The sequence below is a fragment of the Macaca thibetana genome, chromosome 20, assembly GCF_024542745.1.
Source record: "Macaca thibetana thibetana isolate TM-01 chromosome 20, ASM2454274v1, whole genome shotgun sequence".
Classification (NCBI taxonomy): domain Eukaryota; kingdom Metazoa; phylum Chordata; class Mammalia; order Primates; family Cercopithecidae; genus Macaca; species Macaca thibetana.
The window spans coordinates 43,464,943-43,492,601 of NC_065597.1; the positions used below are offsets into that span (position 1 = coordinate 43,464,943).

At 39.7% G+C, this 27,659-nt stretch overlaps 1 protein-coding gene and 1 pseudogene across 2 annotated transcripts in view; both read left to right on the forward strand.

Moving 5' to 3' along the window:
• The window catches only part of N4BP1 (NEDD4 binding protein 1), a 74,571-nt gene that overhangs the window by 16,214 nt on the left and 30,698 nt on the right, over positions 1–27,659 (forward strand). The gene's annotated exons all lie outside the window — the stretch shown is intronic.
• LOC126944932 (40S ribosomal protein S2-like) lies at positions 14,563–18,117 on the forward strand (annotated as a pseudogene).

Here is a 27,659-nt window from a genome sequence, read left to right on the forward strand (position 1 = left end):
TACTTAAAAGGCAAACAAAAACCTTTTGTTATCTTTTAATGTTACATAAAAATTCTTTTCAAAAGAGAAAACCAGATTTAATGTTTGCATTAGTGCATCTTTAAAATGCTAACGCTAGGTGATTTTGTTGTTGTTTGTTTGTTTGTTTGTTTTTTTGAGACAGAGTCTTGCTCTGTTGCCTAGGCTGGAGGGCAGTGGCACAATCTCAGCTCACTGCAACCTCCGCCTACCGGGTTCAAGCAACTCTTTTGTCTCAGCCTCCTGAATAGCTGGCACTACAGGTGCTGCCACCACACCCGGCTAATTTTTAGTAGAGATGGTGTTTCACCATATTGGTCAGGCTAGTCTCAAACTCCTGACCTCAGGTGCTATCTGCCTGCCACAGCCTCCCAAAGTGCTGGGATTACAGGCGTGAGCCACCATGCCTAGCCTAAATTTAGTTTAATAGCATTTTACAAATCTATTCAGTTTTAATTAGTTTGACCATAAGGTAAGATTCTTATAAACCTTTTATAACCCTTTACAATATTTTTTTTGTTAAAGAGCAGAACAGTGTTTTAGGAAAACTCCGTTGCACTTTTATTCCAATGTTCAATTTATGGAAAAACAGAGTAACACCTCTTTAGCCAATATGTTTACACACATTAATTTTTTATAAACCTTTCACAACTCGTTTAAACCTTTAGATTTTTCCTTCCTCACTTAACACAATCCTTTAACCCTCTAAACTTAGGCAAGAAATTCATATGCCCATGCCTTCTTAATATCTTTTACCAGAAGTACATTCTACTTTCCTTACACACCTTGTACGTGGAACTGTTTCTTCAGTAGTCTCAAATACATGTTATGCTGTTAACTGTTAGCAACTTTTACTTTCAGTGAAAAACGTGGTTAGTAAACAATTGTAATTATGTACCAGGTGTGGAGCCTAGGACAGACACCAGTCAGAAGTGCAGATAAGATCTGACTTTCCAGCATAGCCAGGGGACTTGGCTAACTCCACATGTCCCCAGACATTACCTAGCTGTAAAGTAGGCAGGTTGTAAAGTCATAGTGGCAGTTCATGAAGTATTTAGGAGACCTAATAACCTTTAAATTGTACAACATTTCTTGCATAAATTCCCTTTCATGAATCCTTTCATGACTTAGACCATCTATGACATACTTGGACTTTCTGACTTGTCCTAACCATCCCATCTTTAAACAACCAGTCTTTTAACTTTAGGACAAAAATTTACCATACAGGATTCTTTTATATAAAATACTTTCTTTATGGGGGCTACTTTCACATGTCCCCAGGCCTTACCTAGAATGTAATGGCTCCGAGGTAGGTATATTGAACAATTTTCAAAAGTTAAAGAAGCAGTTTATGACCTTAGAGCATTTAGCAAACCTAATATTTGATCTAATTTAGACGAAACGTCCAAATTTGGAAGATACTTTTATTTACCAGTAATCTTTAAAACTGTTTATTACCAAAAGATTACTAAAGTTATATGAACTAAAGGGCATTAGTTTTAGTTTTTCTGACAAAATGTCTGATTTAAGTGCTTATTTTTCTCTAAGCTAGTTAATGAGAGCTCTTTTATATAAACATCACATACAACACATACACAGACAGAATATCCAGTAGTTGTAACATTTTTCATTTGCCAGTTTCTTAAGTTGGATTACTGGCTTCAGGGCAGAACCCTTCAAGAAACAAGGCTAGGAAAGCATGCAGTTCCTAGGGCCTAAAAAGCAGGCACAGCTGGAAAGCAAAAACATTCTCAAAATTAAGGGTCCCATTTTTATATTGCATCCTGGATTTTCAAAAGGGAAATGCTGTTGGAGAAGATGGTGCAATGTTTTTACCATGCATTTAATTGCCTGACAACCCAAACCCAGTCAGCCCATTTTATTTTGTTTTTGTTTTTATTTTTGTTTTTTTGTGATGGAATCTTGCCCTGTCACCCAGGCTAGAGTGCAGTGGTGTGACCTTGGCTCATTGCAACCTTCACCTCCCGGCAATCAGCCCATTTTGTAATTAGACCATGCCCCATGGGAGTCTCATCTCTCATTAGAGGGTGGGGATTTTTCCTCCTTACCTTCCATGTGGCCAAGAGCATGCTTTTTTGATTAAAGCATACAGTGAGCCAAGTATCCCTCCATAACTGTTATTAGCCATCCCTTAAAGTATATTTTGTACCTAGTTATTACACACCAAGACTAAAACCTCTCTCATAATGCAGAGTAATTTCTGATACCCCCAAAACTTGGGGAAAAAAAAAAAAGAATGTCAGGTAACATAATGTAAAGCTGAACAGAGCCTTAGATTTTGAGAGCAATCTATCCATTTTCAATTCATGGGGTTCCGTGAGGAAAACAGATTTTGTTTTTTTTTTTTCCAAAATGGAAGCTGTTAGAAATTATAGAAATTATCTTAAGTTCTCTCATGTGGGTATCAGGAGGGCAAAGTAGAGAAATAATTCAGTTGACTGAGAAGAAAAAAACTTTTTCTCAAAAACAACCAATATCCAAGAAGAAAAGAAAAAATCAAGGCATTTTAAAATATATATAGCTTGGATATCCATTTTTAATTAAGTTGATTTTAACCATAGAGCTCTTTTTAAAATTTTTTTTAAAAAATCTCTTATTGTCAGACTCTAGCCAGGACAGTCAATATTTCTGGCTTTTGAACTTTGCCACAGCTAACTTCCCATGTGAAATTAATAAATTTTAGCTAAGGTTATAACTTAACCATGGACCCATAAGGTGTTTCAAAGAGATGGTAAGCAGCTTCCTTTTACAAGATTTAGAATCTTCCCAAGGGTAGCTTGGAGAAAGAAAAATTTAAGATAGGAAATCAGAAGCTAGCCATTGGAGTGGGGGTAGGACCCTCAAAAAGTGGCAAAGTTACTGCAAATAACCAGAAAGGAATCATTTCCGAAGCCAAGAATTCAACCGGGGCTGCCCCTGTCAAAAGACAAAAGCCTTGTCTACTGAGTTACAACATTCAGTAGATTCTATTGCTCTTCCCAGAAGGTGCCTAGAGGAGCCGATTTCAAGCTCACAAAGGCTTTTAACTGCTCAAGATAAGTTTTGACTTCTGTCAGTAGTTCCTTCAGAGATCGCCACCATATACAGAAACATACACAAAGACAAAACAAACAGAAGGGCTTCCAAATCAAGATCCCTAACCAAGAATTCCAGAGTACCCCTTCCAAACTATCCTCCTATTCTCTGTCTGAGAAATCTCCCCTAAATCTTCTGGATTGAGGAGAAGTCTCCCTAACTAAGACTCTTCCTACTAATTAGGGAGAGCCAACTGAGACCCCAAAGGAGCCGAACCAAGACAGACACTCCATGGTGGAGCTGCAGACACATACCACACCATGGGGCTACAGAACCATTTGGGAGAAGGAAGGAACTGTGGCAGCACCTAGGATACTCACTGAACCAGACACCCCATAATGGGGCTACAGACAGGCAGTCTGTGATAGGGCTACAGTTGTTGGACATCTCCCCAGGATTGTTTATCCATTGCGATTAAATTCATGCACATTGGGTTGGCAGTGCCCCGTCAGTAGAGATGGTGTCAGAGTCAGCTGCCAGTCTGAAAGAACTAGGCAGCCACTTGGGCTGGCCTCTGGATCCATTGCCAGAGGGGTGCTACCAAACCACAGGCAGGTAGCCACAAGAGCAATCCCGGACAAGCCTCCAAATTCGTAACCGCCTAACAGGTTCACCTTGCCCTCTGCCCAGACAGAGCCAATGTATCAAGACGGTAATTGCAGTGGAGAAAGAGTAATTTACACACAGCTGGCTGTGTGAAAGACTGGAGTTTTATTATTACTCAAATCCCTCTCCCCCAGCATTCAGGGATCGGTTTTTAAAGATAATTTGGCAGATAAGGGCTTCGGAAGTGGGGAGTGCTGATTGGTCAGGTTGGAGATGGAATCATGGGGGTAAAAGTGAGGTTTTCTTGCTGTCTTCTGTTCCTGGGTGGTATGGCAGAATTGGTTGAGCCAGATTATGGGTTTGGGTGGTATCAGCTGATCCATTGAGTGCAGAGTCTGCGAAATATCTCAATCACTGATCTTAGGTTTTACAATAGTGATGTTATCCCCAGGAGCAATTTGGGGAGGTTCAGACTCTTGGAGCCGGAAGCTATATGGCTCCTAAACCGTCATATCTAATCTTGTAGCTAATTTGTTAGTCCTGCAAAGGCAGACAGGTCCCCAGGCAAGAAGGGGATCTTTCCAAGAAAGGGCTGCTATCAGTTTTGTTTCACAGTCAAACCGTAAACTGAATTCCTTCCCAAGGTTATTTCGACCTACACCCAGGAATGAACAAGGACAGCTCAAAGGTTAGAATCAAGATGGAGTCGATTAGGTCTGATCTCTTTCACTGTCATAATTTCCTCAGTTATAATTTTTGCAAAAGTGGTTTCACCAGTCTACAAAGCAAATTCCTTTGGCAGGTTCTATACCCTTGTAGGGATCGAGGGAAGAGTTCCCCAGGTTGTTTTGTGATTATGACTGATGGGCTATAAATCGATTTTCTCACAACTCACTCCATGGGTTTTATTAATTAGCTAAGCAGCTCAAAGAACCCCAGGGAAGACATTTACTGGTTAATTGTAATTAACAAAGGTTACAGATGAAGCGATGCATAGGGGAAGGTATGAGGGAAAGGGCTTAGAGCTTCCATACCCTCTCCAGGAATGGCACCCTCCAGGATAGGTATTAGCTATCCTGAAACTCTCCAAAGCCAGTCCATTTGGGTTTTTAATGGAAACCTCATTACATAGGCGTGATTGATTAAATCGTTGGCACTGATGATCAAACTAACCTTCAGCCCCTCTCCCCTCCTGGGAGGTTGGAAGTAGAGCAGAAATCTCAACCCTGTCATCCTACTTTGGACTCTCTGCCGACCAACCCCATCCTGAAGCTACCTGTGGATGCCAGTCATAGTTGAACTCATTAGCATATAAAAAAACTATCACTTTGAAATTCTAAGAATTTTAAAAGTTGTATGCCAGGAAATATATATTTCACAGTATCACAGTCTTACAAGATAATGAAACCATGATATTTGGGATTGTCTTTTATGCCAGACAGAAATCATCTGTATCTATACTGGACAAAAATCTACAAGTTATAATGTAATTTCACAGATTCTGGATATTATTTAATATAAATATGTCAAGCAAAAAAATACATTCTCCTAGGATGTACATTGGCAAACTTTTTCTGTGAAGAGCCAAATGATAAATATAGACTTTGTGGACCTCAAAGTCTTTGTTTTATATTCTTTTTTGTTTTGTTTTTTACAGCCCTTTAAAAATGTAAAAACTATTTTGACCTCAGGGGTTGTATATACAAAATAGTCCAAGAGCTGGATTTGCACAAACCAGTATGGTAGCCACTACCCCATGTGGCTGTCTAAATTACTTCAGTGAAATTAAATACTCAGTTCCTTGGTTGCATTTCAAGTGCTAGTGGTCCCATGTAACTAGTGGCCACCAATTTGGATTGTACAGCTATAGGACATTTCCATCATTGCAGAAGTTATTTTGGACAGTGCTGCCCTAAAGTATGAAGTAATCCTTGATTGGGCCTGCTAGAGAATAGTGTGATATTGAAGCTGGGCACGGTGGCTAACACCTGTAATCCCACCACTTTGGGAGGTCGAGGCAGTTGGATCACTTGAGGTCAGGAGTTCGAGACCAGCCTGGCCAATATGGTGAAAGCACGTCTCTACTAAAAATACAAAAATTAGCCAGGCATGGTGGCGGGTGCCTGTAATCCCAGCCACTTGGGAGGCTGAGGCAGGAGAATTGCTTGAACCCGAGAGGCGGAGGTTGCTGTGAGCCAAGATCCTGCCATTGCACTCCAGCCTGGGTGACAAGAACGAAACTTCATCTCCAAAAAAAAGAAAAAGAAAACATAGTATGACATTGAAAGAACATGCTGCCATTTTTTTTTTTACCTTATTTTCAGGGTTTCAGGGTTTTTGTAATTTTTGTTTATTGCTTCCCCTTCTATATAGTATCTGGAGATTATTCTTGATATCACACACACACAGTAATCTCTTTGTATTTGGGTGATGGTAAGATGTATTAGTAGCTAGTCTAGAAGGTAGAGAATAGTCCTCAGGAAATTTCATAGGAAATCTTACATTGCATTTTAAATAGCCAGATGAGATTTTTGTTTATTTTTTGTTTTTATCTGTTCTTATTGACTCTTCTAAAACTAGGAAAGCAACCTAAAAAAAAATCAAGAAAATTATCTCTACATATTTCACCTGTAGTATCTGTACATCTAGATGAAATCCTCTCTCTTCAGAATTCCCAAAATCTGCCAAAATTTCTGGCTTTCCAGAAACTGACCTTAATACAGAACAGAAGGCTGAGATCCTGCACCATAGCATAGGCACCAGGCCAGTTTCCTGAGCGTGAGTTCAACACATGAACTACAGTTCTTATTCTTTAATAGTGACTATTCTATACCTTATTAAATAAAATTCTTATGTAATTCCAGATATGGCCTGGGTTGCACAATCAGTTTGTCTGATTCTGGTAAAAAGGGGGCCAGATTCTTAATGATCTTATGCAAGCAGCTGCATATCATGAAAAGTGAAGAGAGCCAGTGAAAGTATTTTTAATTCCTGAATTTTGAGAATCAGGGAAAACAAGATAACATTTTGAAAGTGTTTTCTTTCCATTTGTAAAAGCATAGCTTGCTAAGTGGAGGGTTAAAAATTAATGAAAAGGGGCTTCTTCATATACCTGAGAGAAAATAGAACATTATAAAAAAATCAACTATATTTCATACAACTAGAGTTAGATTTCTTTCATTAATTCGTTCAGTCATTACATTGTGTTCCACTAGATCTTGGGTTGTCTGCTTCATAGAGGGTCCCAGAAATCTCAGCTGAGTCCGTTGGTGTAGTCCATTCCAGCCCGTTGCTTAAGCGATGTCGCTTATACTCCAAACTTTGTATCCATGAGTCAGTTTCTTGAAGTATCAGTGGTCAAGAGTGTCTGGCATAGTCTCTTCTGCAAGACTCCGGGACTGTCATCCTTTGTCGTAGACCCACTTTCTATGCTGTAGTCAGTAGCAGAGGTGTATCACAAGGAAGAGAGGAAAGAAGAAACCACTTGTTAATGATGAGACTGGATAACCATGGTATTTATACAGTAACCAACAACATCAGGATGGAGGAGAGTTTAAATCTATTGAGGTATAGTACATAACTGTTTCTTAAGATTGGAGCAGTACGGCCGGGCGCGGTGGCTCAAGCCTGTAATCCCAGCACTTTGGGAGGCCGAGACGAGTGGATCACGAGGTCAGGAGATCGAGACCATCCTGGCTAACATGGTGAAACCCCATCTCTACTAAAAAATACAAAAAACTAGCCGGGCGAGGTGGCGGGCGCCTGTAGTCCCAGCTACTCGGGAGGCTGAGGCAGGAGAATGGCGTAAACCCGGGAGGTGGAGCTTGCAGTGAGCTGAGATCCGGCCACTGCACCCCAGCCTGGGTGACAGAGCAAGACTCCGTCTCAAAAAAAAAAAAAAAAAAAAAGATTGGAGTAGTGTTTATCTGAAAGCTAAGAACATACTGTGGGCATTGCCAAGGCCCTAAGGCCTTCCAATCTGTCTTGTAAAGTGTGTAGTCTCTAAAAAAAAAAGTTAAAAGTTTTTTCTGTACAAAAGTATCTGGAGAAGACCATGCTTCCTCTTTGATTTGACAGAAACTAATCATGTTGAGCTATTTAAGAAATTTAGAATACTCCAAAGAAATTAGTTTTAACATCCTTCTTGTTATAAGGTGAAAAAAATAAATCTTTGTGATTTCCCAGGGACCTTTAGGAACCTCCAGAGATAGTTTAGATGTAAAAGAGTTGCATACTACTCAGCAATAGAAAAAGATAAATTACTGACTGATACATCCAACAATGTGGATTAATCTCAAAACTGTTATGCTGCATGGAAGAGCCTTACCAAAAGAGTATATATACTGTTGTAATTCTGCTCTTGTCACATTATAGACAAGGGTAAACTAATTGTGTAGTTATGGTGAAAAAAAAAATCAGAATGATTAGAACAAAACAACTGGAAAAAGACATTAAACCCAGACTGAGTATTAGATTAAGAGACTGTTTTGCTGGGTGCAGTAATGACATTGTGGTTATATTAAAAAGAGCATGTGTATGTATGTGGTAAAATTATATACTTGGTGGTTAAGCATGGTGGTGTGCACCTGAGGTGCCAGCTACTGGGAAGGCTGTGGTGGGAAGATGGTTTGAGGCCAGCATTTTGAGGCTGCAGTGCACTGTGTTCACACCTATGAATGCACACCACCTGGACAACATAGTGAGACCCGTCTCTAAACAAAAGTGAAAAATTCTTTATCTGTCTCACTTGGAAATTAATCACATATTCCAAAGAGTAACCATTAATTAATATCAGTTTAACTAAAGTCTTGAAGTTAATTAATGATCTTGGAAGTTGTGCTTATACTGACAACTGAGCAACTTCCAACTTCTGGTATCAAAAAGTTTGGCTGGGCGCAGTGGCTCACACCTGTAATCCCAGCACTTTGGGAGGCCGAGGTGGGTGGATCACTTGAGATCAGGAGTTCGACACCAGCCTGGCCAACATGGTGAAACCTCATTTCTACTAAAAATACAAAAATTAACCGGGCATGGTGGCATCTACCTGTAGTCCCAGCTACTCGGGAGGCTGAGTCAGGATAATTGCTTGAACCCAGGAGTTGGAGGTTGCAGTGAGCCAAGATCGTGCCACTGCACTCCAGCTTGGGCAACAGAGTGAGACTTTGTCTCAAAAAAAAAAAAAAAAAAAAAAAAAAAAAACAGGCATGGTGGCACATGCCTGTAATCCCAGCTACTTGGGATTAGAGAATCACTTGAACCCAGGACATGGAGGTTACAGTGAGTCGGGATCACGCCAGGGCACTCCAGCCTGGGCGACAGAGTGAGACTCCATTTCAAAAGAAAAAAAAAGTTTGTCAATATTATAATTTTATTTAGTTGAACATATAATTTTATATGATCTTTTTTTTTTTTTTTAAATAGAGACAGGGTCTCACCATGTTGCCCAGGCTGGTCTTGAACTCCTGAGCTCAAGCAATCCTTCTGCCTTAGCCTCCCAAAGTGCTGGGATTACAGATGTGAGCCACCACACTGGGCCAAATTTTATATTTTTCATAATCATAAATATATATGAGTAATATTAGCTTACCTCATCAGTAAGCCAGTAAAGCTTAGGAAGTTTAATCTGTGAGAAAAGCTGTGTAGGCCGAGTGACGTGACTCACACCTGTAATCCTAGCACTTTGGGAGGCCAACTGGGTGGATCATTTGAGGTCGGGAGTTCAAGACTAGCCTGACCAACATGGTGAAACCCCATCTCTACTGAAAGTACAAAAAATTAGGCATGGTGGCAGGTGCCTGTAATCTCAGCTACTTGGGAGGCTGACCAGGAGAATCACTTGAACCCAGGAGGCAGAGGTTGCAGTGAGCCGAGATCACGCTACTTCACTCTAGCCTAAGTGACAAAGCGAGACTCTATCTCAAAAAAAAAAAAAAAAAAAGTATAGATTTATTATATTCTACACTGGTAAAATCAGGGAAAGGACATCTATTTTTAAATTAGTATTAAAATAATCAAATAATACTGATTTGCCTAAGAATTATTTTGATTACACAAATTTGGATTCTTAAATAACAATGATTTTGACCTGTTGGTTTTTGTGAGTTTTGGAGTCTTTCTATTTGTTGTTGTTTTTTTAAGAGATGGTGATCTCTCAGTGTGTTGTTAGCTGGACTCAGAACTCCTGGGCTCAAATGATCCTCCTGCCTCACCCTCCCAAGTAGCTGGGAATACAGGCATGTATCACTACACCCAGCCTGGGTTTGGTTTTGTGTCCTTAAAAGGCTAACGTGTTTAAAGTATTAGATGTTTAGTTTCATTCTGTTTTAGGAATTCTAGAAATATAGAGTTAAGGAAGTTCTTGTAATTCTCTGTCAACCAACTAGAATAGAGATTGAGAAACTTTATAATCTAATGTATTAATAGCCCTAGAGATACTTCTTATTCATACCATGAAAAATAAGGCTTTTCTTATATCACAGATGCACAGAGAACTTTCAGCTTCAACAGTCTTAATCACAGGTAAAAATTGAGAAACACATAACTGGTCCACATTTCAAAAAGACAGTTCTTTCAATGGTCCTGAGACGTGATCTTGCACTAACAAAAACACAGATAAGACTAAAACCAGATTTTCTTGAGGTGTCTCGTCTGACAGAAAATAGATCCCTATTGTCTACCTGACAGATCACAATATGGTCAGACCATGAAATCAGATTCCTAGCCAAGATCAGTTATCAGCCATGCATAGAACAGATTCATGTATACAGAGGGTGCAGTTGAAACTGGCCTAGGGATTCGTATCCACTGGTCTCTGGGCCAATGTGGACAGGGACATGTGGCTAAGAATCATCAAACGAAAACACATTATCAGAAGAAAAGGAGACAACAGAGAAACAGCAGAAGTAAAATTCTCTGGCTGTTTCTTATTCTCTTGGTACTCTGGGAGCCAAAATGAGACATGCTTAGGTTTAAGGAGCTGATGAAGTGCCCTTCTGGGACGACTCAGTTTAGTAGCTCCAGCAGATGGGAGTCCCTTTGGGCATCTGAGTGGGTGCTACTCTACTGCCAAAGTGTAAACATTTTTTTGAAGTTATATAGGCATGGCTTTCAGACAGGTTAACTCATGAATGAGGGACTAGCAGGAAGGTAGAAGTAGTTCAGAGAGCACTTGAAGTTTTTAAATTTATTTTTTAAATTGACCGATGAAATTGTGTTTATTTTGTATCCATGATGTTTTGAAGTACATAAGCAATGTGGAATGGTTAAAGCTAGCTAATTAACATGCCTCACATAGATGTCATTTTTGTGGTGAGGACACATATCCTGTTGGCATTTTTCATGACTACAATATATTGTCATTAACTATAGTCACCATGCTGTACAATAGTTCTCTTGAATTTATTCCTACTATCTAACTGTAATCTTGTGTCCTTTGACCAGCATCTCCAGAATCCCTTCCCCAAACTGTGCTAGCCTTGGATAACCACCATTCTTCTCTTTTTTTCTAGGAGACCAGCTTTTTTAGATTCCACTTACATCATTTGTCTTTCCATGCCTGGCTTATTTCACTTAACCTCATGTTTTCAGGTTTATCCATGATGTTGCAAATACTAGGATTTCCTTTTTTTTTTTTTTTTTTTTTTTTAATGGCTGATAAGTATTCCATTGTTTATATTTACCGTATTTTGGTATTTGCAAGAGGGTCCTGGAATCAATCCCCCGTGGACACCAAAGGATGACTGTATATAACATTTTCTCTTTTATTATTTTATTTATCTATTTACTGAGACAGGGCCTCACTTTGTCGCCCAGGCTGGAGTACAGTGATGTGGTCACAGTTAACTGAAGCCTCAAATCCCTGGGCTCAAGCATTTCCCCCACCTCAGCTTCCTGAGTAGATGGGACCACAGGCGAGTTCACCATCATGCCCGCCTACTTTTTAAATTTGTTGTAGAGATGGGGTTTCCCTATGTTGCTCAGGCTGTTCTCAAACTCTTGAGCTCAAGTGATCCTCCCACCTTGGCCTCCCAAAGTGCTAGGATTACAGGCATGAGCCACTGCACCCAGCCAATAATTTTTTTCATGTACAGTGGTCCCCCTTATCCACTGGGGATATGTTCCAAGGCCCCCAGTAGATACCTAAAACCTTGGATGGTACTGAGTCCTATGTATACAATGGTTTTTTTTTTCTATACATAGATACCCATGATACCATAGATACCATTTTAAAGATTAAATTATACACTAGGCACAATAAAGGATTAACAACAATTACTAATAGGAAAATATAGCAATATACTCTAATAAAAGTTATTTTATTATTAAGTGGAGAACCTTCATCTCTGCATTTAAAGTAAGCAAGCAATTTATTGCTTCTCTTTGGCATGTCCAAATTGCCAACATTACTACTCTTGTATTTTGGGATCATTATTAAGTAAAATAAGGGCTACTTGAAGACAGCCACCTAGATACTGCTACAGTCGATCTGATAACCAAGGCAGCTACTATCTGTTGGGCAAGTAGTATATACTGCATGGATACACCAGACAGAGGAATGATTCCAATACTGGATGGCGGAAGATTTCACTGCACTGCTTAGAAGAGGGCACAATTTAGAATTTATGAATTGCTTATTTCTGGAGTTTTCTATTTAATATTTTCATAACATGCTTGACCAAGGGTAACTGAAACCACACATAATGGGTAACTGACTACTGTACCTGTTGGCCATTTGTATATGTTCTTTTAATAAATGTGTCTATTCAAATCTTTGCTCACTTTTTACTTGTTTTCTTGCTATTGTTGTTTTGAGTTCCTTTTATATTTTTGGATATTAACCTCTTATGTTTATAGTTTGCAAATACTTTCTCTCATTCTGTAGGTAATCTCTGTTCATTGGTTTCTTTCTTGTCCAGAAGCTTTTATTTGATGTAATTCTTTTAGTCTATTTTTGTTTTTGTAGCCTCTGCTTTTGAGGTTATATTTTAAAAAATCATTGTCCAGACCAATGTCACCAGGCTTTTCCTCTATATTTTCATCTAGTAGTTTTCATAGTTTGGGGTTTAATCCATCTTTAGTTGATTATTGTACATGATGTGAGATAAGGATCTAATATTCTTTTGCATGTGGTTGTGTACTTTTCCCAATATATTTATTGAAGAGATTGTCCTGAGATATCATTCCATTTATTTGTGTCTTCAGTTTGTTTTGTCAGTGTTTTCGTTTTCTGTGTAAAGATTTTTGAACTCCTTGGTTAAATTTATTCCTAAGTAGTTCACTGTTAGTATAGAAACACTACTGATTTTTGTGTTGATTTTGTATTCTGCCACTTTATTGAATTTATTAATTAGTTCTGTTTTTTTGGTGGACTCTTAGGGGTTTCCTATATAGTAAGATAATTTCATCTGGAAACAGTTTAACTTTTCTCTTTCTAGTATGGATGTCTTATATTTCTCTTGCCTAATTGCTCTAAAACTTTGAATACTATGTTGAAAGAGTGAGCTTCTTTGTCTTGTTCTAGATCTTACAGCAAGAGCCTTAAATATTTCCTCACTGAGTATGTTATGAGCTGCAGATTTGTCATATGTGGCATTTATTGTGTTGAAGTGTTGAGATTTTTTTTTTTTAATCATGAAAAGGCATGAGATTTTATCAAATGCTTTTTTGGCGTCCATTGAAATGATCATATGACTTTTGTTTTTCATTTGCATTTGTATCTGTTCAGCCATCCTTGCATTCCTTGGATGAATCCTACTTGATTTTAGTGAATAATCTTTTTAATGTGTTATTGAATCCTTTTTGCTATAACAGTAGTCTCTTGTCATTTGTGGGTGATCCGTTCCAGGATCTCTCACAGATACGAAAATCTGCAGCTGCTCAAGTCCCTGGTATAAAATGGTGTGGTATTTGCATATAATCTATGTATATTTTCCTATATACTTAAATCATCTTCTTGACCTACTTATAATGCCTTATACAATGTAAATGTGATGTGAATAGTTATATTCTTTAGGGGATAATGACAGGAGAAATGTATGTGTCCAGGACAAATGTAATTTTTTTCTGAGTATTTTCAATCTGTGGTTGATTGAATCCATGGATGCAGAAACCACAGATAGAGAAGGCCGACTATATTTTGTTGAGGGTTTTTGTATCTGTGTTCATCAGGGATATTGGCCTGTGTTTTCTTTTTTTGTTTTATCCTCATCTGGTTTTGGTACCAGGGTAATGCTGGCCTCAAAAATGAATTTGGAAGTATTTCCTCCTCTTCAGTTTTTTGGAAGAGTTTGAGAAGAATTCATATTAGTTCTTCTTTAAATGTTTGGTAGAATTCAGCAGTGAAGCAAGCCATCAGTTCCCGGGCTTTTCTTTGATAGGAGACTTCTTATTATTGATTTAGTGTCACTTATTATTAGTCTCTTCAGGTTTTCTAGTCATAATTCAATCTTGGTAGGTTGTATGTGTCAAGGAATTTATCCATTTCTTCTGAGTTATCCAATTTGTTCAAGTGTAATTGTTCATAATAGTTTTTTATGATCTTCTGTATATCTGCATTATCAGTTGTCATCTACTTTTTCATTTCTGATTTTGTCTCTTTTCTTAGTCTAGCTAAAGGGTTATGAATTCTTAAAACCTTTTAAAAAACAACTCTTCATTTTATTAATATTTTCTATTTTTATAGTCTCTTTCATTTATTTCTGCTCTAATCTTTCATTTATTTCTAATCTAATCTTAATTTCCATCTGAGTTTCACCATGTTGCCCAGGCTGGTCTTGAACTGAAAGTGGGGTGTTGATGTTCCCTACAATTACTGTATTATAGTCTGTCCCTTCAAATCTGTTAATATTTGCCTTACGTACTTGAGTGTGTGCATAAATATATATATATATATACACACACACATACACACACACACACACATATATGGTTGTTATACTGTCATGCTGAATTGACCCCTTCATTATTTCATAATGACTTTGTTTCTTCTAATAGTTTTTGACTTAGAGTTTATTTTATCTGATATAAGTGTAGCTTACGCCTGCTTTCTTTTGGTTTTCCATTCACATGAAATACCTTTTTCCATCCCTTCACCTTCAGTCTGTGTGTGACCCTATTGGTGAAATGAGCCTCTTGCAGGCAGCATATACTTGGATCTTTTTTTTTTTTCAGTCACTTTTCTGATCTATTTACATTCAAGGTTATTATTGGAATACAGTTGCTTGGTTAGATATAGATTGGCTAATATCTTACAGAGCAATGACATTGTAACCTTTTGGGTTATTTTTCTAGCAGACTGAGACAGTTGACATCTCTACTGGACAAAAATCTACATTTTAATGCATAACTTCACAGTCTAGACCCTAACCAATAATGAATAATGTGTTAGGAAAAGGTATATTTCCTAGAGAATTAAATAATCTTTGAGTAGGCCTAAGAGAGTACTCTCTTATGTTTGAAAGGCCATTCTTTCCCCTTATTTAGACGTATTTGATCATTTTATTTAACTTTATTCAAACTACTAAAATGAAGCTCCCTTTCCCCCTTTTTGGCCATTCTTTCCCTCTTAAACAATGTTAACCATATCATTGATAACTAGGCTGGATGTCAGCCTGTGTTCCTAAACCTCCTAATTCCTGTTCAGACATGTTCTTGTTAGACATTTATTGATTAGCTCAGGGTTTCTCAGCAGTGGCACTGTTGACATTTTGGGCAGATAGTTGTTGTGGGGGTTGTAGGATATTTAGTAGCTTTTCTGGCCTCTACCCTCTAGTTGCCAGGAGCATCCTCTTGGTTGTGACAACAATAATGTCTCTTGGCATTGTCAAATGCCCCCAGGAAGGGCAAAATCTCACCTAGTTGAGTACCGTAGTTAAATGACCAAACCCAGTTCCCACTCTTAATATAATACATTTACAATCTAATAGAGCTGTGATAAATGCTATAGTTTAAATAATAAGATACTGTTATGTATAGAAAGCAGAGATTAATACACTTTGGATTTCTTAGAAGGTACTTTTGGGTTAGAGTGGAAGGAAGAAAAGTTTAAACTAGGTTACAGAAATAAGCACGTTAAAGTCTAGACTACAGGGACTTTGAATATTGTTCTCAGAGTCTTGAACATTACTCCTACACATTGAAGAGCTTTAGAAAGTTTTTGAGCAAGGAAGTGAAATTGGTATGTTTTCAGAACTTTGGTACTGTAACAAAGGAGTGGAATGTGATAAGACTGAGTGGTAGGAAGAAGAGTTTAGAATTAGTTGCCGTGTTCACAAGACTCAGCACCTATGTCACTGAAAGGGAACTTGGGCTAAGGATTGAGTGGAAGAGAACTGTGAGCTCTGATTCAGAACTGTTAAGTTTGAGGCATGTGTGGGATAACCAGGAGGAAGTACTGAGGGGGTAGTCTTGCAGCCTAAAAAAATGTTAATGGTTGCTTCTTCTTTGAGAAAACATCAAATGACAGATGACGCCAGTGTAGCTAGGGCTGGTGAGGGGGTGGGGGTTGCAGTAGTGTGACCCAGAGCCCCTGGGGGTCCTGGGATAAGGAACTGCAGAGGCTTCAGCAGGGGCATCCAGGGCTAGGGCCCCAGCCAAGGACAAGAAGTGTATGCCCATTACCAAGCTGGGCCACCTGGTCAAGAACGTGAAGATCAAGTCCCTGGAAGAAATATGTCTCTTCTCCCTGCCCATCAAGGAGTCTGAGATCATTGACTTTTTCCTGGAGGCTCTCTCAAGGATGAGGTTTTGAAGATTATGCCAGTGCAGAAGCAGACCTGCACCGGCCAGAGCACCAGGTTCAAGGCATTTGTAGTCTTCAGGGACTAGAACGGCCAAGTCTAGTGTGGGTGTTAAGTGTTCCAAGGAGATGCCATCCGAGGGGCCATAATCCTGGCCAAGCTTTCCATTGTACCCATGCACAGAGGTTACTGGGGGAACAAGATCGGCAAGCCCCACACCATCCCTTGCAAGGTGACAGGCCACAGCAGTTCTGTGCTGGTGCGCCTCATCCCTGTGCCCAGGGGCACTGGTGTCACTTCAGCCCCGGTGCCCAAGAAGCTGCTGCTGATGGCCGGTATTGATGATTGCTACACCTCAGCCAGGAGCTACACGGCTACCTTGGGCAACTTTGCCAAGACCACCTTTGATGCCATCTCCAAGACCTACAGCTGCCTGACCCCCGACCTCTGGAAGAAGACTGTGTTCACCAAGTCTCCCTATCTTGACCACCTCGTCAAGACCCACACCAGAGTCTCCATGTAAAGGACCCAGGCTGCAGCTGTGGCTGCAACACAGGGGTTTCATACAAGAAAAATAAAGTGAATTATGCCTGTTAAGAAATGTTAGAGGTTAGAGGTGGAGATTTGGAGTTATCACCAGAACAGTCAAATTTACAATTACAGCTTGAAGAGTCTGTGAAAGTATAGTTGAGGGAGAGGACCGGGAGAGAATTTTGGGAAATTTAAGCAACAATAGACAAAGAAAGTAAAAAAACGGGGGACTAGTCAAAGGTAGGAAGTATCTCAGAAGAGTGGAGAGGAAAGAACTTGTCATGGGGAAGTTGGTCATGCTACATACAGCCCAAGCAGAATGAATACAAAGGAGGAGACTTTGGGCTTGGCATTAGGCATCATTGTTGGCATTCAAGAAAGTGGTTTTGGTTTGAATGGGAGTAGATCCAGAAGGCAAGAGATTGCCAGTGAAATGGGGCTTGGGCTACTTTTTTCAAAAAGCGTGAAGCCAGGCCTAGTGGCTTACACCTATAATCATAGCACTTTGGGAGGCTGAGGCAGGACGATTGCTTGAGGCCAGGAGTTTGAGGCTGCAGTGAGCTATGATCACACCTCTGCACTCTAACCCGGGCAGTAGAACAAAACCCTGTCTCTGAAATAAAAATGTGAAGATGAAAGGACAGAAATGGAGTAGTTCCGCATATCAGCAGTGGATTTGAAGGAAGCTTTCTGTAGGATGTGGGAAACCCAAGATGTTTATAGGCAGAGGGGCAGCAGTGAAGTAAACAGAGAAGTGATGAAGCAGTAAACAGAGAAGTGATGAAGCCTGAGATAAGGCAGAATGCAAAGACATGACTTTGAAAAAGCAGGAGGGAGAAGGAAGTCGTGAAAGGTAGAATTTTTAGATGAAATGGAGGAGAAGTCAAAGGGATTCACACATTGACTTCTGGGCTCTGATCAAATGCACTTTTTACTAAGAATGAGAAGAATGACAACAGAGATGAGATTTGGGAACTTGAAGAGGTTCTGTGGGTAAGAGTGAAGAAAAAATCAGGAGAGCTGAAAGTTTTTGAAGCTGTCAAATTATGGTGATTTGCAGATGTAGTGGGGATAGAGCCTAGAGTAGACACAGCTGGTCCTGTCTCTAAGAGTACACTCAGAGTGACCATGCAGGGAAGTCCTTTCCTATGGGGCAGATAAGCACCCTTCCAGGAATGAACTTCTTTTTTTTTTTTTTTTTTTTTTTTTTTTGAGACGGAGTCTCGCTCTGTCGCCCAGGCGGGAGTGCAGTGGCCGGATCTCAGCTCACTGCAAGCTCCGCCTCCCGGGTTTACGCCATTCTCCTGCCTCAGCCTCCCGAGTAGCTGGGACTACAGGCGCCCGCCACCTCGCCCGGCTAGTTTTTTGTATTTTTTAGTAGAGACGGGGTTTCACCGTGCTAGCCAGGATGGTCTCGATCTCCTGACCTCGTGATCCACCCGTCTCGGCCTCCCAAAGTGCTGGGATTACAGGCTTGAGCCACCGCGCCCGGCCAGGAATGAACTTCATAGACATTTTAGAGATGAGGTTAAAGAAAAAGATGGAACAGACAGCAAATGTTGAAATTATATTGGGGAAAAATGGCTAATAAAGGCATTATTAATTTGATAGCAATCTTACTAATATAGATGGCTAGATAGAGACCTAAAATGAACCTGTTACAGACTTACAGATGAATGATTAAAAGTCTTTTTTTCTGAGGCTTATGTGGTACTTCTAATTCATGTTTATGCTGTGGGACTCGTGTTAATGTCTGAAAGTTATATTCTCCTTTTCTCTTAGAGATAATATAGAACACTTCTTATGAAAGAGTCTCCGGAAAAAAAAAAAAAAAAAAAGCATACTAAAGTGTGCATCCTGTGTTGAGAACTACTGGTCTGAACCATTTTAGAAATCCCTCCTTAATATTTTAACAGCTTACTTGCCTGTGTAGTTTCTTTCTCCCCAGTGACTTGTGGTTGACTTGACCATCTTATATTGTGCCATGGTGGGGTGATGCTCCTCAGTAAGTATGTCATATCTACCCCCATGGTAGCTGGTCTTGGGCTGCTGTGGTTTTTAACCATTGTGTCTGCCTTGAGTTTGTTTTTTGCTCTGTTTGTTTATTGTCATTTGCTCTTGTATGCTCTTCAGGTAGCACCCAGTGCTACTCCTTCTACACTTACAGTCAGCTGCTTCTGAGAATATGCAGCCTGGGTGAAGCTGGCAGAGCCTCTTTAGTGTATGCCCATACTAAAAAGTAGAAGATGCTGAGTAGTGGTAGTGGTGTGAAGAAACATTTCCCCAGGTCAAACCTGCACACTCTTGAGCCCCTGCTTTGGTCGTTTCTGGTTTTAGCTGTGTTTTGAATGGTAGAAGTTGCTGGGAACTCCTCCTCTCTGGATTTGTGAAATGTTATGATAGAGTTGAGAAAAACTGAATTTATAAAAGGTAGAATAATACAAATTCTATGTACCACGTAAAAGAAAGTTACTTACATATCATGCCCCTCCCCCTTTTTTCTTGAAAGCCTGAGTAAAGTAAAACTGAATAAGAACATTGTAGGATGCGGGAGATATTTTTAACTAACACTAAAAATATGCAGATACCAAGTACAGCCAATTCAAATGATGGATATTTGGATTGCATTATCTTCCTTACGAGTGTAAGTAGTGACCAAACATCTCAAATTTAATAATGCTGTATACTTTATTGTTCACTTCTGAACTCGAATGTAATGATCAGTTGTTCAGAAGAATAATCAGTACTTCAGAAGAATAAGTTGTTAATGAAATCTGAATCTTAGGGGATAATTGTTTTGGGGGCACCAAAAAAAAATGGGGTTGAGCATGTGAAGCAGTCATAAGCATTTTGCACAGCTGTTTCCCAAAACTATGCAGTTCATCTTGTGATACTGGTTTTAGTTATATGAGGAATACTGTCAGACAGCTCTGTCTGTGCTGAGCATTTCTCTGCCGGTCTTGCCAGTGCTTCCTCACTTGCAGCACAGGAGACCCAGGAGCTCTCCTCTGGCCCTCTGTGATGCTTTCAGAGGATCTGACTCTTACTTAATTTTGTAACCCAAACAATGTCTGAACATATTCCCCTCTGAACATACCACTTTCTGTGAAAGGATTGTTGTATATGCTATGAAAAGTCAATGAATTTGTTGGTAAATAATACTTCAGATTGAGAATTTTATAGTACAAAATTTCTGTAAGTGCAAATATATAATATTGACTTAAGTGGATTAAAATGTTGGGAGTTTTGTGATTGTCATTTAAAAAATGACAAAAAATTAAGGTAGTTCACTGGTCTTTTTGCAGTTACTTCTCTGTCTCAACATCCAATTTAATTTTATGTTTTATTTTGATTGTATAGTATGGAGAACATTTGAAGTCATACAGTTAGTTATAGATTTAACGTTTTCAAGCAGCTATTCTTGCATAATAACATTCAATTAAACTAATCCAGAAAAGTAACAGAGAAGTAATAGAAAATGTTTGTTTCGTGGATGAATTACTCAATATTTCATAACTGCTGACATTCCTTATCTCAAATGTCAGATACGAAACAAGCAAAACTTAAAATTAGGGCCAAAACTATCAGTGACACATCATAGCATGTTATGCATCCACTTCAATAGCATGTTATGCATCCACTTCAACATTTTTTTTATTAAAAGTAGAAGGTGGGAAGTATACCAAAATAATACATACACATGGTTTAAAACAGAAAATCAAGTAGTACTAAAAGATTTATGTGTACAGCAGCAGTTCCTTGCTTCCAACCCTCCCTAACTTCCTAGAGGCAACTATTTTTTTTACTGTTTTTAGCTGTTTGTTCTGATGGTTACCTAAAGAATTATAAATAATAAGCAGTTGACCCTTGAACAAACAACGTGGGTTTGAACTGCACTGGTCTGCTTATATGCAGATTTTTTTCCACCTCAGAAATAGTGAGACCAATCCCCCTTTCTCCTCAACCTATTCAAAGTGAAGGTAAGGATGAAGGCCTTCATGTAGATCCACTTCCACTTAATGAATAGTAAACACATTTTCTCTTCCTTATGATTTTCTTAATGACATTTTCTTTTCTCTAGCTTACTTTATTATGAATACAGTATATAATACATTCAACATACAAAATTATATTAATTGACTGTTTCTGTTATTGGTAAGGCCTCTAATCAACAGTAGGCTATTCGTAGTTAATTTTGAGGGAGTCAAAAAGTTATACATGAATTTTCAATTGTGTTGGAGTGTCGGTACTCCTTATCTGTATTGTTCGGGGGTCAACTATACTACTGGTTTTGTTTGTTTGTTTGTTTGTTTTTTGTTTTGAGACAAAGTCTCACTCTGTCACCCCGGACTGGAGTTCAGTGGCATGATCTCAGCTCACTGCAACCTCCACCTCCCAGGTTCAAATGATTCTCCTGCCTCAGCCTCCAGAGTAGCTGGGACTACAGTGTGTGCCATCATGCCTGACTAATTTTTGTATTTTTAGTAGAGATAGGGTTTCACCATGTTGGCCAGGCTGGTCTTGAACTCCTGACCTCAAACAGCCTGCCTCGGCCTCCCAAAGTGCTGGGATTATAGGTGTGAGCCACTGCGCCCAGCCTATACTGCCATTTCTTACCAATTATGGGCATTATTCACTTTCTTTAAGATAAATGAGACAAAAACTATCTCAGTTTTTCCAATATAGTTATGTTTTTTAGTTACCCAGTGCAGAGCCAAGTACTGTACTACATTTATGGGGTTTTTTTGGAACAACTTTTAATTTTTTCCTGAATTTTTTTTCTTTTTTTGAGACAGGGTCTTGCTCTGTTGCCCAGGCTAGAGTGCAGCTCACTGCAGCCTCCACACGGGCTCAGGCAGTCCTCCCACCTCAGCTTCCTGAGTAGCTGCTACTACAGACATGCACCACAATGTTCAGCTAATTTTTTAACTTTTTGTATTGCCCAGGCTGGCCTCAAACTCCTGACCTCAAGGCCCAAGCCTTTCCTGGAATTTGTATCTGCCCTGTTTTCATCCACTTGTGAAATGTGTTTTATATATACCCTTACTACTTTATAAGTATTTATTTATATCTCTATTTTAGCATCCTTTTTGGGAGAACGCCTCTAAAATCCTCTTCCCTCCTCTAATCCACTGGTTCCTCAGTTTGTCTGCTGCATAGCTATGACGTTTGGACTTCTAGTTGCCACTCTTGGATTGTATAACTAATTATTTCATCTCCCTTATTTTGGTGAATTTCATTGTCAGATATCTGTTTGCTAAGAAAAGAATCCATAGAAGTAATTTTCTGGGTCTTTATTCTATATTGTATTCGATATGTAATGTGGATAGGTATAGAATTATAGATTGAAAATCATCTTCCCTTAGAACTTTGGATACATTACTGCCTGCCCGTTCCCCCTCCCCCGTCATCCAGAATTGCTTTTGAGAATTTGTGACATTCTTATTGTCATTCTTTTGTATGTCCTGTTCCCACCCTGCTCCCAGGATTTTTCTTACGGGACTTTTGAAAGTAATCATGCCTAGGTATTTTGTTTTTCCTTTCAAGATGTTTCTGGCCTTTAGTTCCAAGAAAGTTGTAATTGTTTCACTAATTATGCTTGGGTTCTTATGTATTTTATTTATTTTTTTATTTAGAGACAGGGTCTCACCCTGTCACCTTGGCTGGAGTGCAGTGGTGCAAACATGGCTCACTGCAGCCTCAACTTCCTGGGCTCAAGTGATCCACTCACCTCAGTCTCCCAGGTGGCTGGGACTACAGGCACATGCCACCATGCCTGGCTGATTTTTGTGTTTTTTTATAGAGATGGGGTTTCTCCATGTTGCCCAGGCTGGTCTCAAACTCCTGGCCTCAAATGATCCGCCCACCTCAGCATCCAAAAGTGTTGGGATTAGAGACTCATGACCTCACCCAGCCTTCTTGTGTATTCTAGTTCTGGGAAATGATTTTATGTTACTTTTGTATTAATTGCCATTCTCCCTTTTTGACATGCTAGTTATTTGGATTTGGGATATCCTAGGTGGACCTTTAAGGCCTCTTTTCTTATTTTTCCCATTTCTTTGTTTTCATACTTTTAGAAAGGTTTCTTCACCTTTGTCTTTCAGTTTTTCTATTGATTCTTATCTTGGCCATCATATTCTTAATTTGCCCACATTTCTATTCTGATTTCTTTCCTTTTCCTCTTCTTTTTCTTCCTTCCTTTCCCTTCTTTTAGCATCTTGATTCCTGTTCTGTGGGTTCAGTATCATCTTGTATCTGTTTGAAACCACTAATTAAAATTTCATGAAGATTTTCTTTTGTGCCCTGCATTACCTAGTTTCCTGCAGTTCTCCGTGTGATCTGTTTAATTGGTTTCCATCTTTTGTATTTAGGCCTTTGTTCCAGTATGGGTGTTTTTGATGTTTGACACTAGATCTGAAATGGAAGCTCTGTATCTGGGCAGAATCTGTCAATAGGTGGGCTTTACCTTGGGTCGGATACAGCAATAGCCCCTTTTGAGGGAGTATTTGTTTTGAGGGTCTTTCGTCTGGAGAGTAAATCTCTCCTCTTCAGCTTGGCTAGTTGTTGCTGGTGGCCCACTGAGGAGATATGATCAAATTTTCCGTATCCAAGTGGCTGCACAGTAATCTCAATAGTATTTGACCAATGTGAATTCATCTATTCACTTACTCATGTTGGATGGGCAGCATCACCTACATTAACAGGCAAGAAGTTTCCAGTTCTTGGTAAGATAGAGTAAGCTGGCCAGGCACAGTGGCTCACACCTTTAATCCTGCACTTTGAGAGGCCAAGGCAGAAGGATCCCTTGAAACCAGGAGTTCTAGACCAGCCTGGCCAGTATGGTGAAACCCTGTCTCTACTAAAAATACAAAAATTATCCAGGTGAGGTGGCACACGCCTGTAATCCCAGCTACTTGGGAGGCCAAGACAGGAGAAGCGCTTGAACCCAGTGCCACACTGTACTCCAGGCTGGGTGACAGAGCGAGACTCTGTCTCAAAAATAAAATAAAAATAAAAATAAAAAAAAGAGTAAGCACACTCCACCCTGTCAGTCCTACTGAATACAGCGATAAAACCTAGGCAGAATGCATATAGCAACTATTTGAGGACCCTGAAAAATAAATAATAGGCAGATTTAGAACAAAGACCAGAATTTAAAGTACCACCAGCTGGGCACAGTGGCTTATGCCTGTAGTGCCAGCACTTTGGGAGGCCAAAATGGGTGTATCAACTGAGCCCAGAAGTTCCAGACCACCCTGGGTAACATCTCTACTAAACCCCATCTCTACTAAAATACAAAAAAATTAGCTGGGCATGGTGGCATGTGCCTGTAGTCCCAGCTACTCGGGAGGCTGTGGCATGAGAATTGACTTGAGTCCCAGAGGCAAAGTTTGCAGTGAGCCAAGATCATGCCACTGCACTCCAGCTTGGGCTGCAGAGTGAGACTCCATCTCAAAAAAGAAAAGAAAAAGTATCACCAAACCAGCAGTGAGTTTACCATTTGTTCCCCCTCGTTAATCCTCCAGCATGAACATAACATAGTTCCACCTGGAAGTGGAAATGGGCACCAGGACACACCAGGAAAAGCCTTCTGGTTTCAGCCCAAGTGACAGAAAAGGAAACATCCAGAACTTAGAGTGAGCCCCCCCCCTTTTTTTCTTCTTTATTCTCATGTAACCCAGCCCCAAATAATCATGTAGTGGCAATCGAAGCTTGTAGAAGCCAAAATTCCAACATAGGAGAACCTTTCTCTCTAATTGTAGTTGTGGGCTCCATTGATTTTTCTCTCTGTGTGTCCTGGCTGGATCCAAGCACAGTTGCAGAGGTACAAGGCAGTGGGTTAATCAAAAGCCCCATCTTTCTGGGTGGAGGACCAAGGGGAGAGAGCCCCAGGAAACCAGAAAGCACCAGGTAGATGGCAGAGGGAAGAGTTCAGGAAAGTGAGCCATGAAGTTGTTCATAATCCCCTTGGCTGATCCCCAAGGTACATGTGCATGGATCTGTTCCTAATCAGCATAAGAAAGGCTTTTGAGAACTGAATTAACAAAAAGACCACCGTCCAAGTCCCAGAATGGCTACACAGTGGCATACATGTGGGATAGATACATAGCATTGCAGGCCAGGCATGGTGGCTCATGTCTATATTCCCGGCACTTTGGGAGGCCAAGGCAGGTGGATCGCTTGAGCCCAGGAGTGAGTTCAAGGCCAGCCTGGGCTACATGGAGAAACCCTGTCTCTACAAAAAATAGAAAAATTAGCCAGGCATGGTGGCATGCACCTGTGTTCTCAGCTACTTGGGAGGCTGAGGTGGGTGGATCACTTGAACCCAGGAGATTGAGGCTGCAGTGAGCTATGATGGCACCGCTGCACTCCAGCCTAGGTGACAGAGCAAGACCCTGTCTCAAAAATAAAAATTAAAAAATAGTATTGCAGGGCTTTGAAAACTGAACTGATATTGGAACCACAGCTCAGAAGACAGGTTGCAGCTTGCAGCCTGAATCTAATTACATCAACTATCTGCTAAAACAAAAGTTTCAGTATTTATAAGATTTAAACAAGATTGAAGGTTTTATAACATAATTTTGCATTGTTCAAAATGGATATAATTCAAAATTGGCATATAAAGGGGTAGGAAAATCTCAACTCATATAGGAAAAGACAGCAGTGCTGAGATGACACAGATGTTGCAGTTATTTGATGAAAGACTAAAATATTCAACCAGCAACTGAAAACACTCCACAGGCAATCTTAAATACTCTTAAAAACCATTAGAAAAAGTAAGTTTCAGCAAAGAAATAGAAGATAGAGGAACCAAATGGCAAAAGTATGTGATGCTGAAAAAGTATTTGAAGAAATAATTGCTGAAGACATTTCAAGTTTGGCAAAAGATATAAACATGATGGTTCAAGCAGTTCACGGAACACAACCAGAATAAACCCAAAGATTTCCATACCCAGAAACATCGAAAGCACACTGTTGAAAATTGAGGACGTAAAAATCATGAAAGCATCCAGGGAAAATCATACCACATGTGGGGGAACAAAAATTCAAATGACTGTGACTTATCAGAAACTGCAAAGGACAGAAGAAAGTGACACAATATTTTTTAAGTGATGAAAGACAAGAAATGTTAACCCATTTTCTTGTATTCTGTTTGCTGGGGAGAAAAAAATGTTAACCCAGAATTCTCTATCCAGTGAAATTATCCTTCAAGAATGAAAGTGAAATAAAGCATTCTCAGTTGAAGAAAAACTAAAGAGAAATTATTGCCCACAGTCTACACCAAAGAGTCTATTCCTTAGGAATTCTCCTAAGGAAAGTTCTTCAAATATAAATGGTAAATATCTGGGTAAATGTAATAGGTTACTTTCTCCTCTTGATTTCTTTAAAATGAGTTTCATACATTGAAAGCAAAAATTAAAATGTTGTCTGACGGGATTTCAAATGCATGTAAATACAATGTGTGAAATCACTGTAACCTAACATTGGGAGAGAGGAAAGGAACCAGGAATAAAGAAACCGGTATGCTGATGTCCTAAAATTTTTACCAATGGGATTTGAATTTATGGAGGTGACAACACAGGTCAGTGCCAGTGAAAGAATTTACTATTTACATTTGCTGAGAGAAGGGGACATGCCATGCCATGCAGGACCACAGGGAAGCATCAGGGTTTGGTCAGGAGGCAGAAGCAGGCCAGAGGAAAGCCTAAGCCAGAGACTTTACTGGGGCTTCTGTGAGAAAGGGAAGGTGGGGCGAGGTAAACAGTTTAGGATTAGATAGTTTGAATAATTCTCACAGGCTTTATAGGGACTGTCTCTGGTTGTCTGGTACCTGGCCTTAGGTTGATTTAGTGCAGGGGAAATATTGGCTTCGTATGTGAGACTCAAAGAGATGGGAGGGAGCATAGCACTGGGTCAGGCAGTCTGCACCTAAAAGGCATTCCCCAGACAAGCTGGGGACCACCCCTAGGAATTAGCTGGCTCTGGAAGGGGCAGCCTCTCTCATGGTCTGAAAGGTCCCCCAAGATGTCAAAACATCATATGATATAGAAAATAAGAAACATTTATATAAGTGGTATAGTTTTATGAAATGATAGAATAGTGATGATAAGTAGGCTGTGAAAAGAATATTGTAATCAGCATCACCACTTAAAAACTATATGAAGAGATACAGATAAAAATGCAGTAGGGGCCAGGCGTGGTGGCTCTCACCTGTAATCCCAGCACTTTGGGAGGCCGAGGTAGGTGGATCAGTTGAGCCCAGAAGTTCAAGACCAGCCTAGCAAACATAGCAAAACCCCGTCTCTACTAAAAATACAAAAAATTAGCCAGGCGTGGTGGTGTGCACCTGTAATCCCAGCTACTTGGGAGGCTGAGGTACAAGAATCGCTTGAACCTGAGAGATGGAGGTTGCAGTGAGCCGAGATCCATGCCACTGCACTGAAGCCTGGGCGACAGAGCAAGACTGTGTCTCACGAAGAAAAAAAAGTGTGATAGGTAAATTATTATACTAAGTGTTTGTATAATGCAAAAGAAGGCAAGATAGAACAGGAATCAAATATAGGAAGCAAGCAGAAAACAAGTGAAATGGTAGGCAGATTTGCCAATAGTTACATTAAATGTAAATCAACACTCCAATTAAAAGACAGGCACTGTCATAGTGGATTAAGAACATATAATCAAATTATCTGGTGTCTTCAAGAAGCTGAATTCAAGTATTACAGGTAAGTA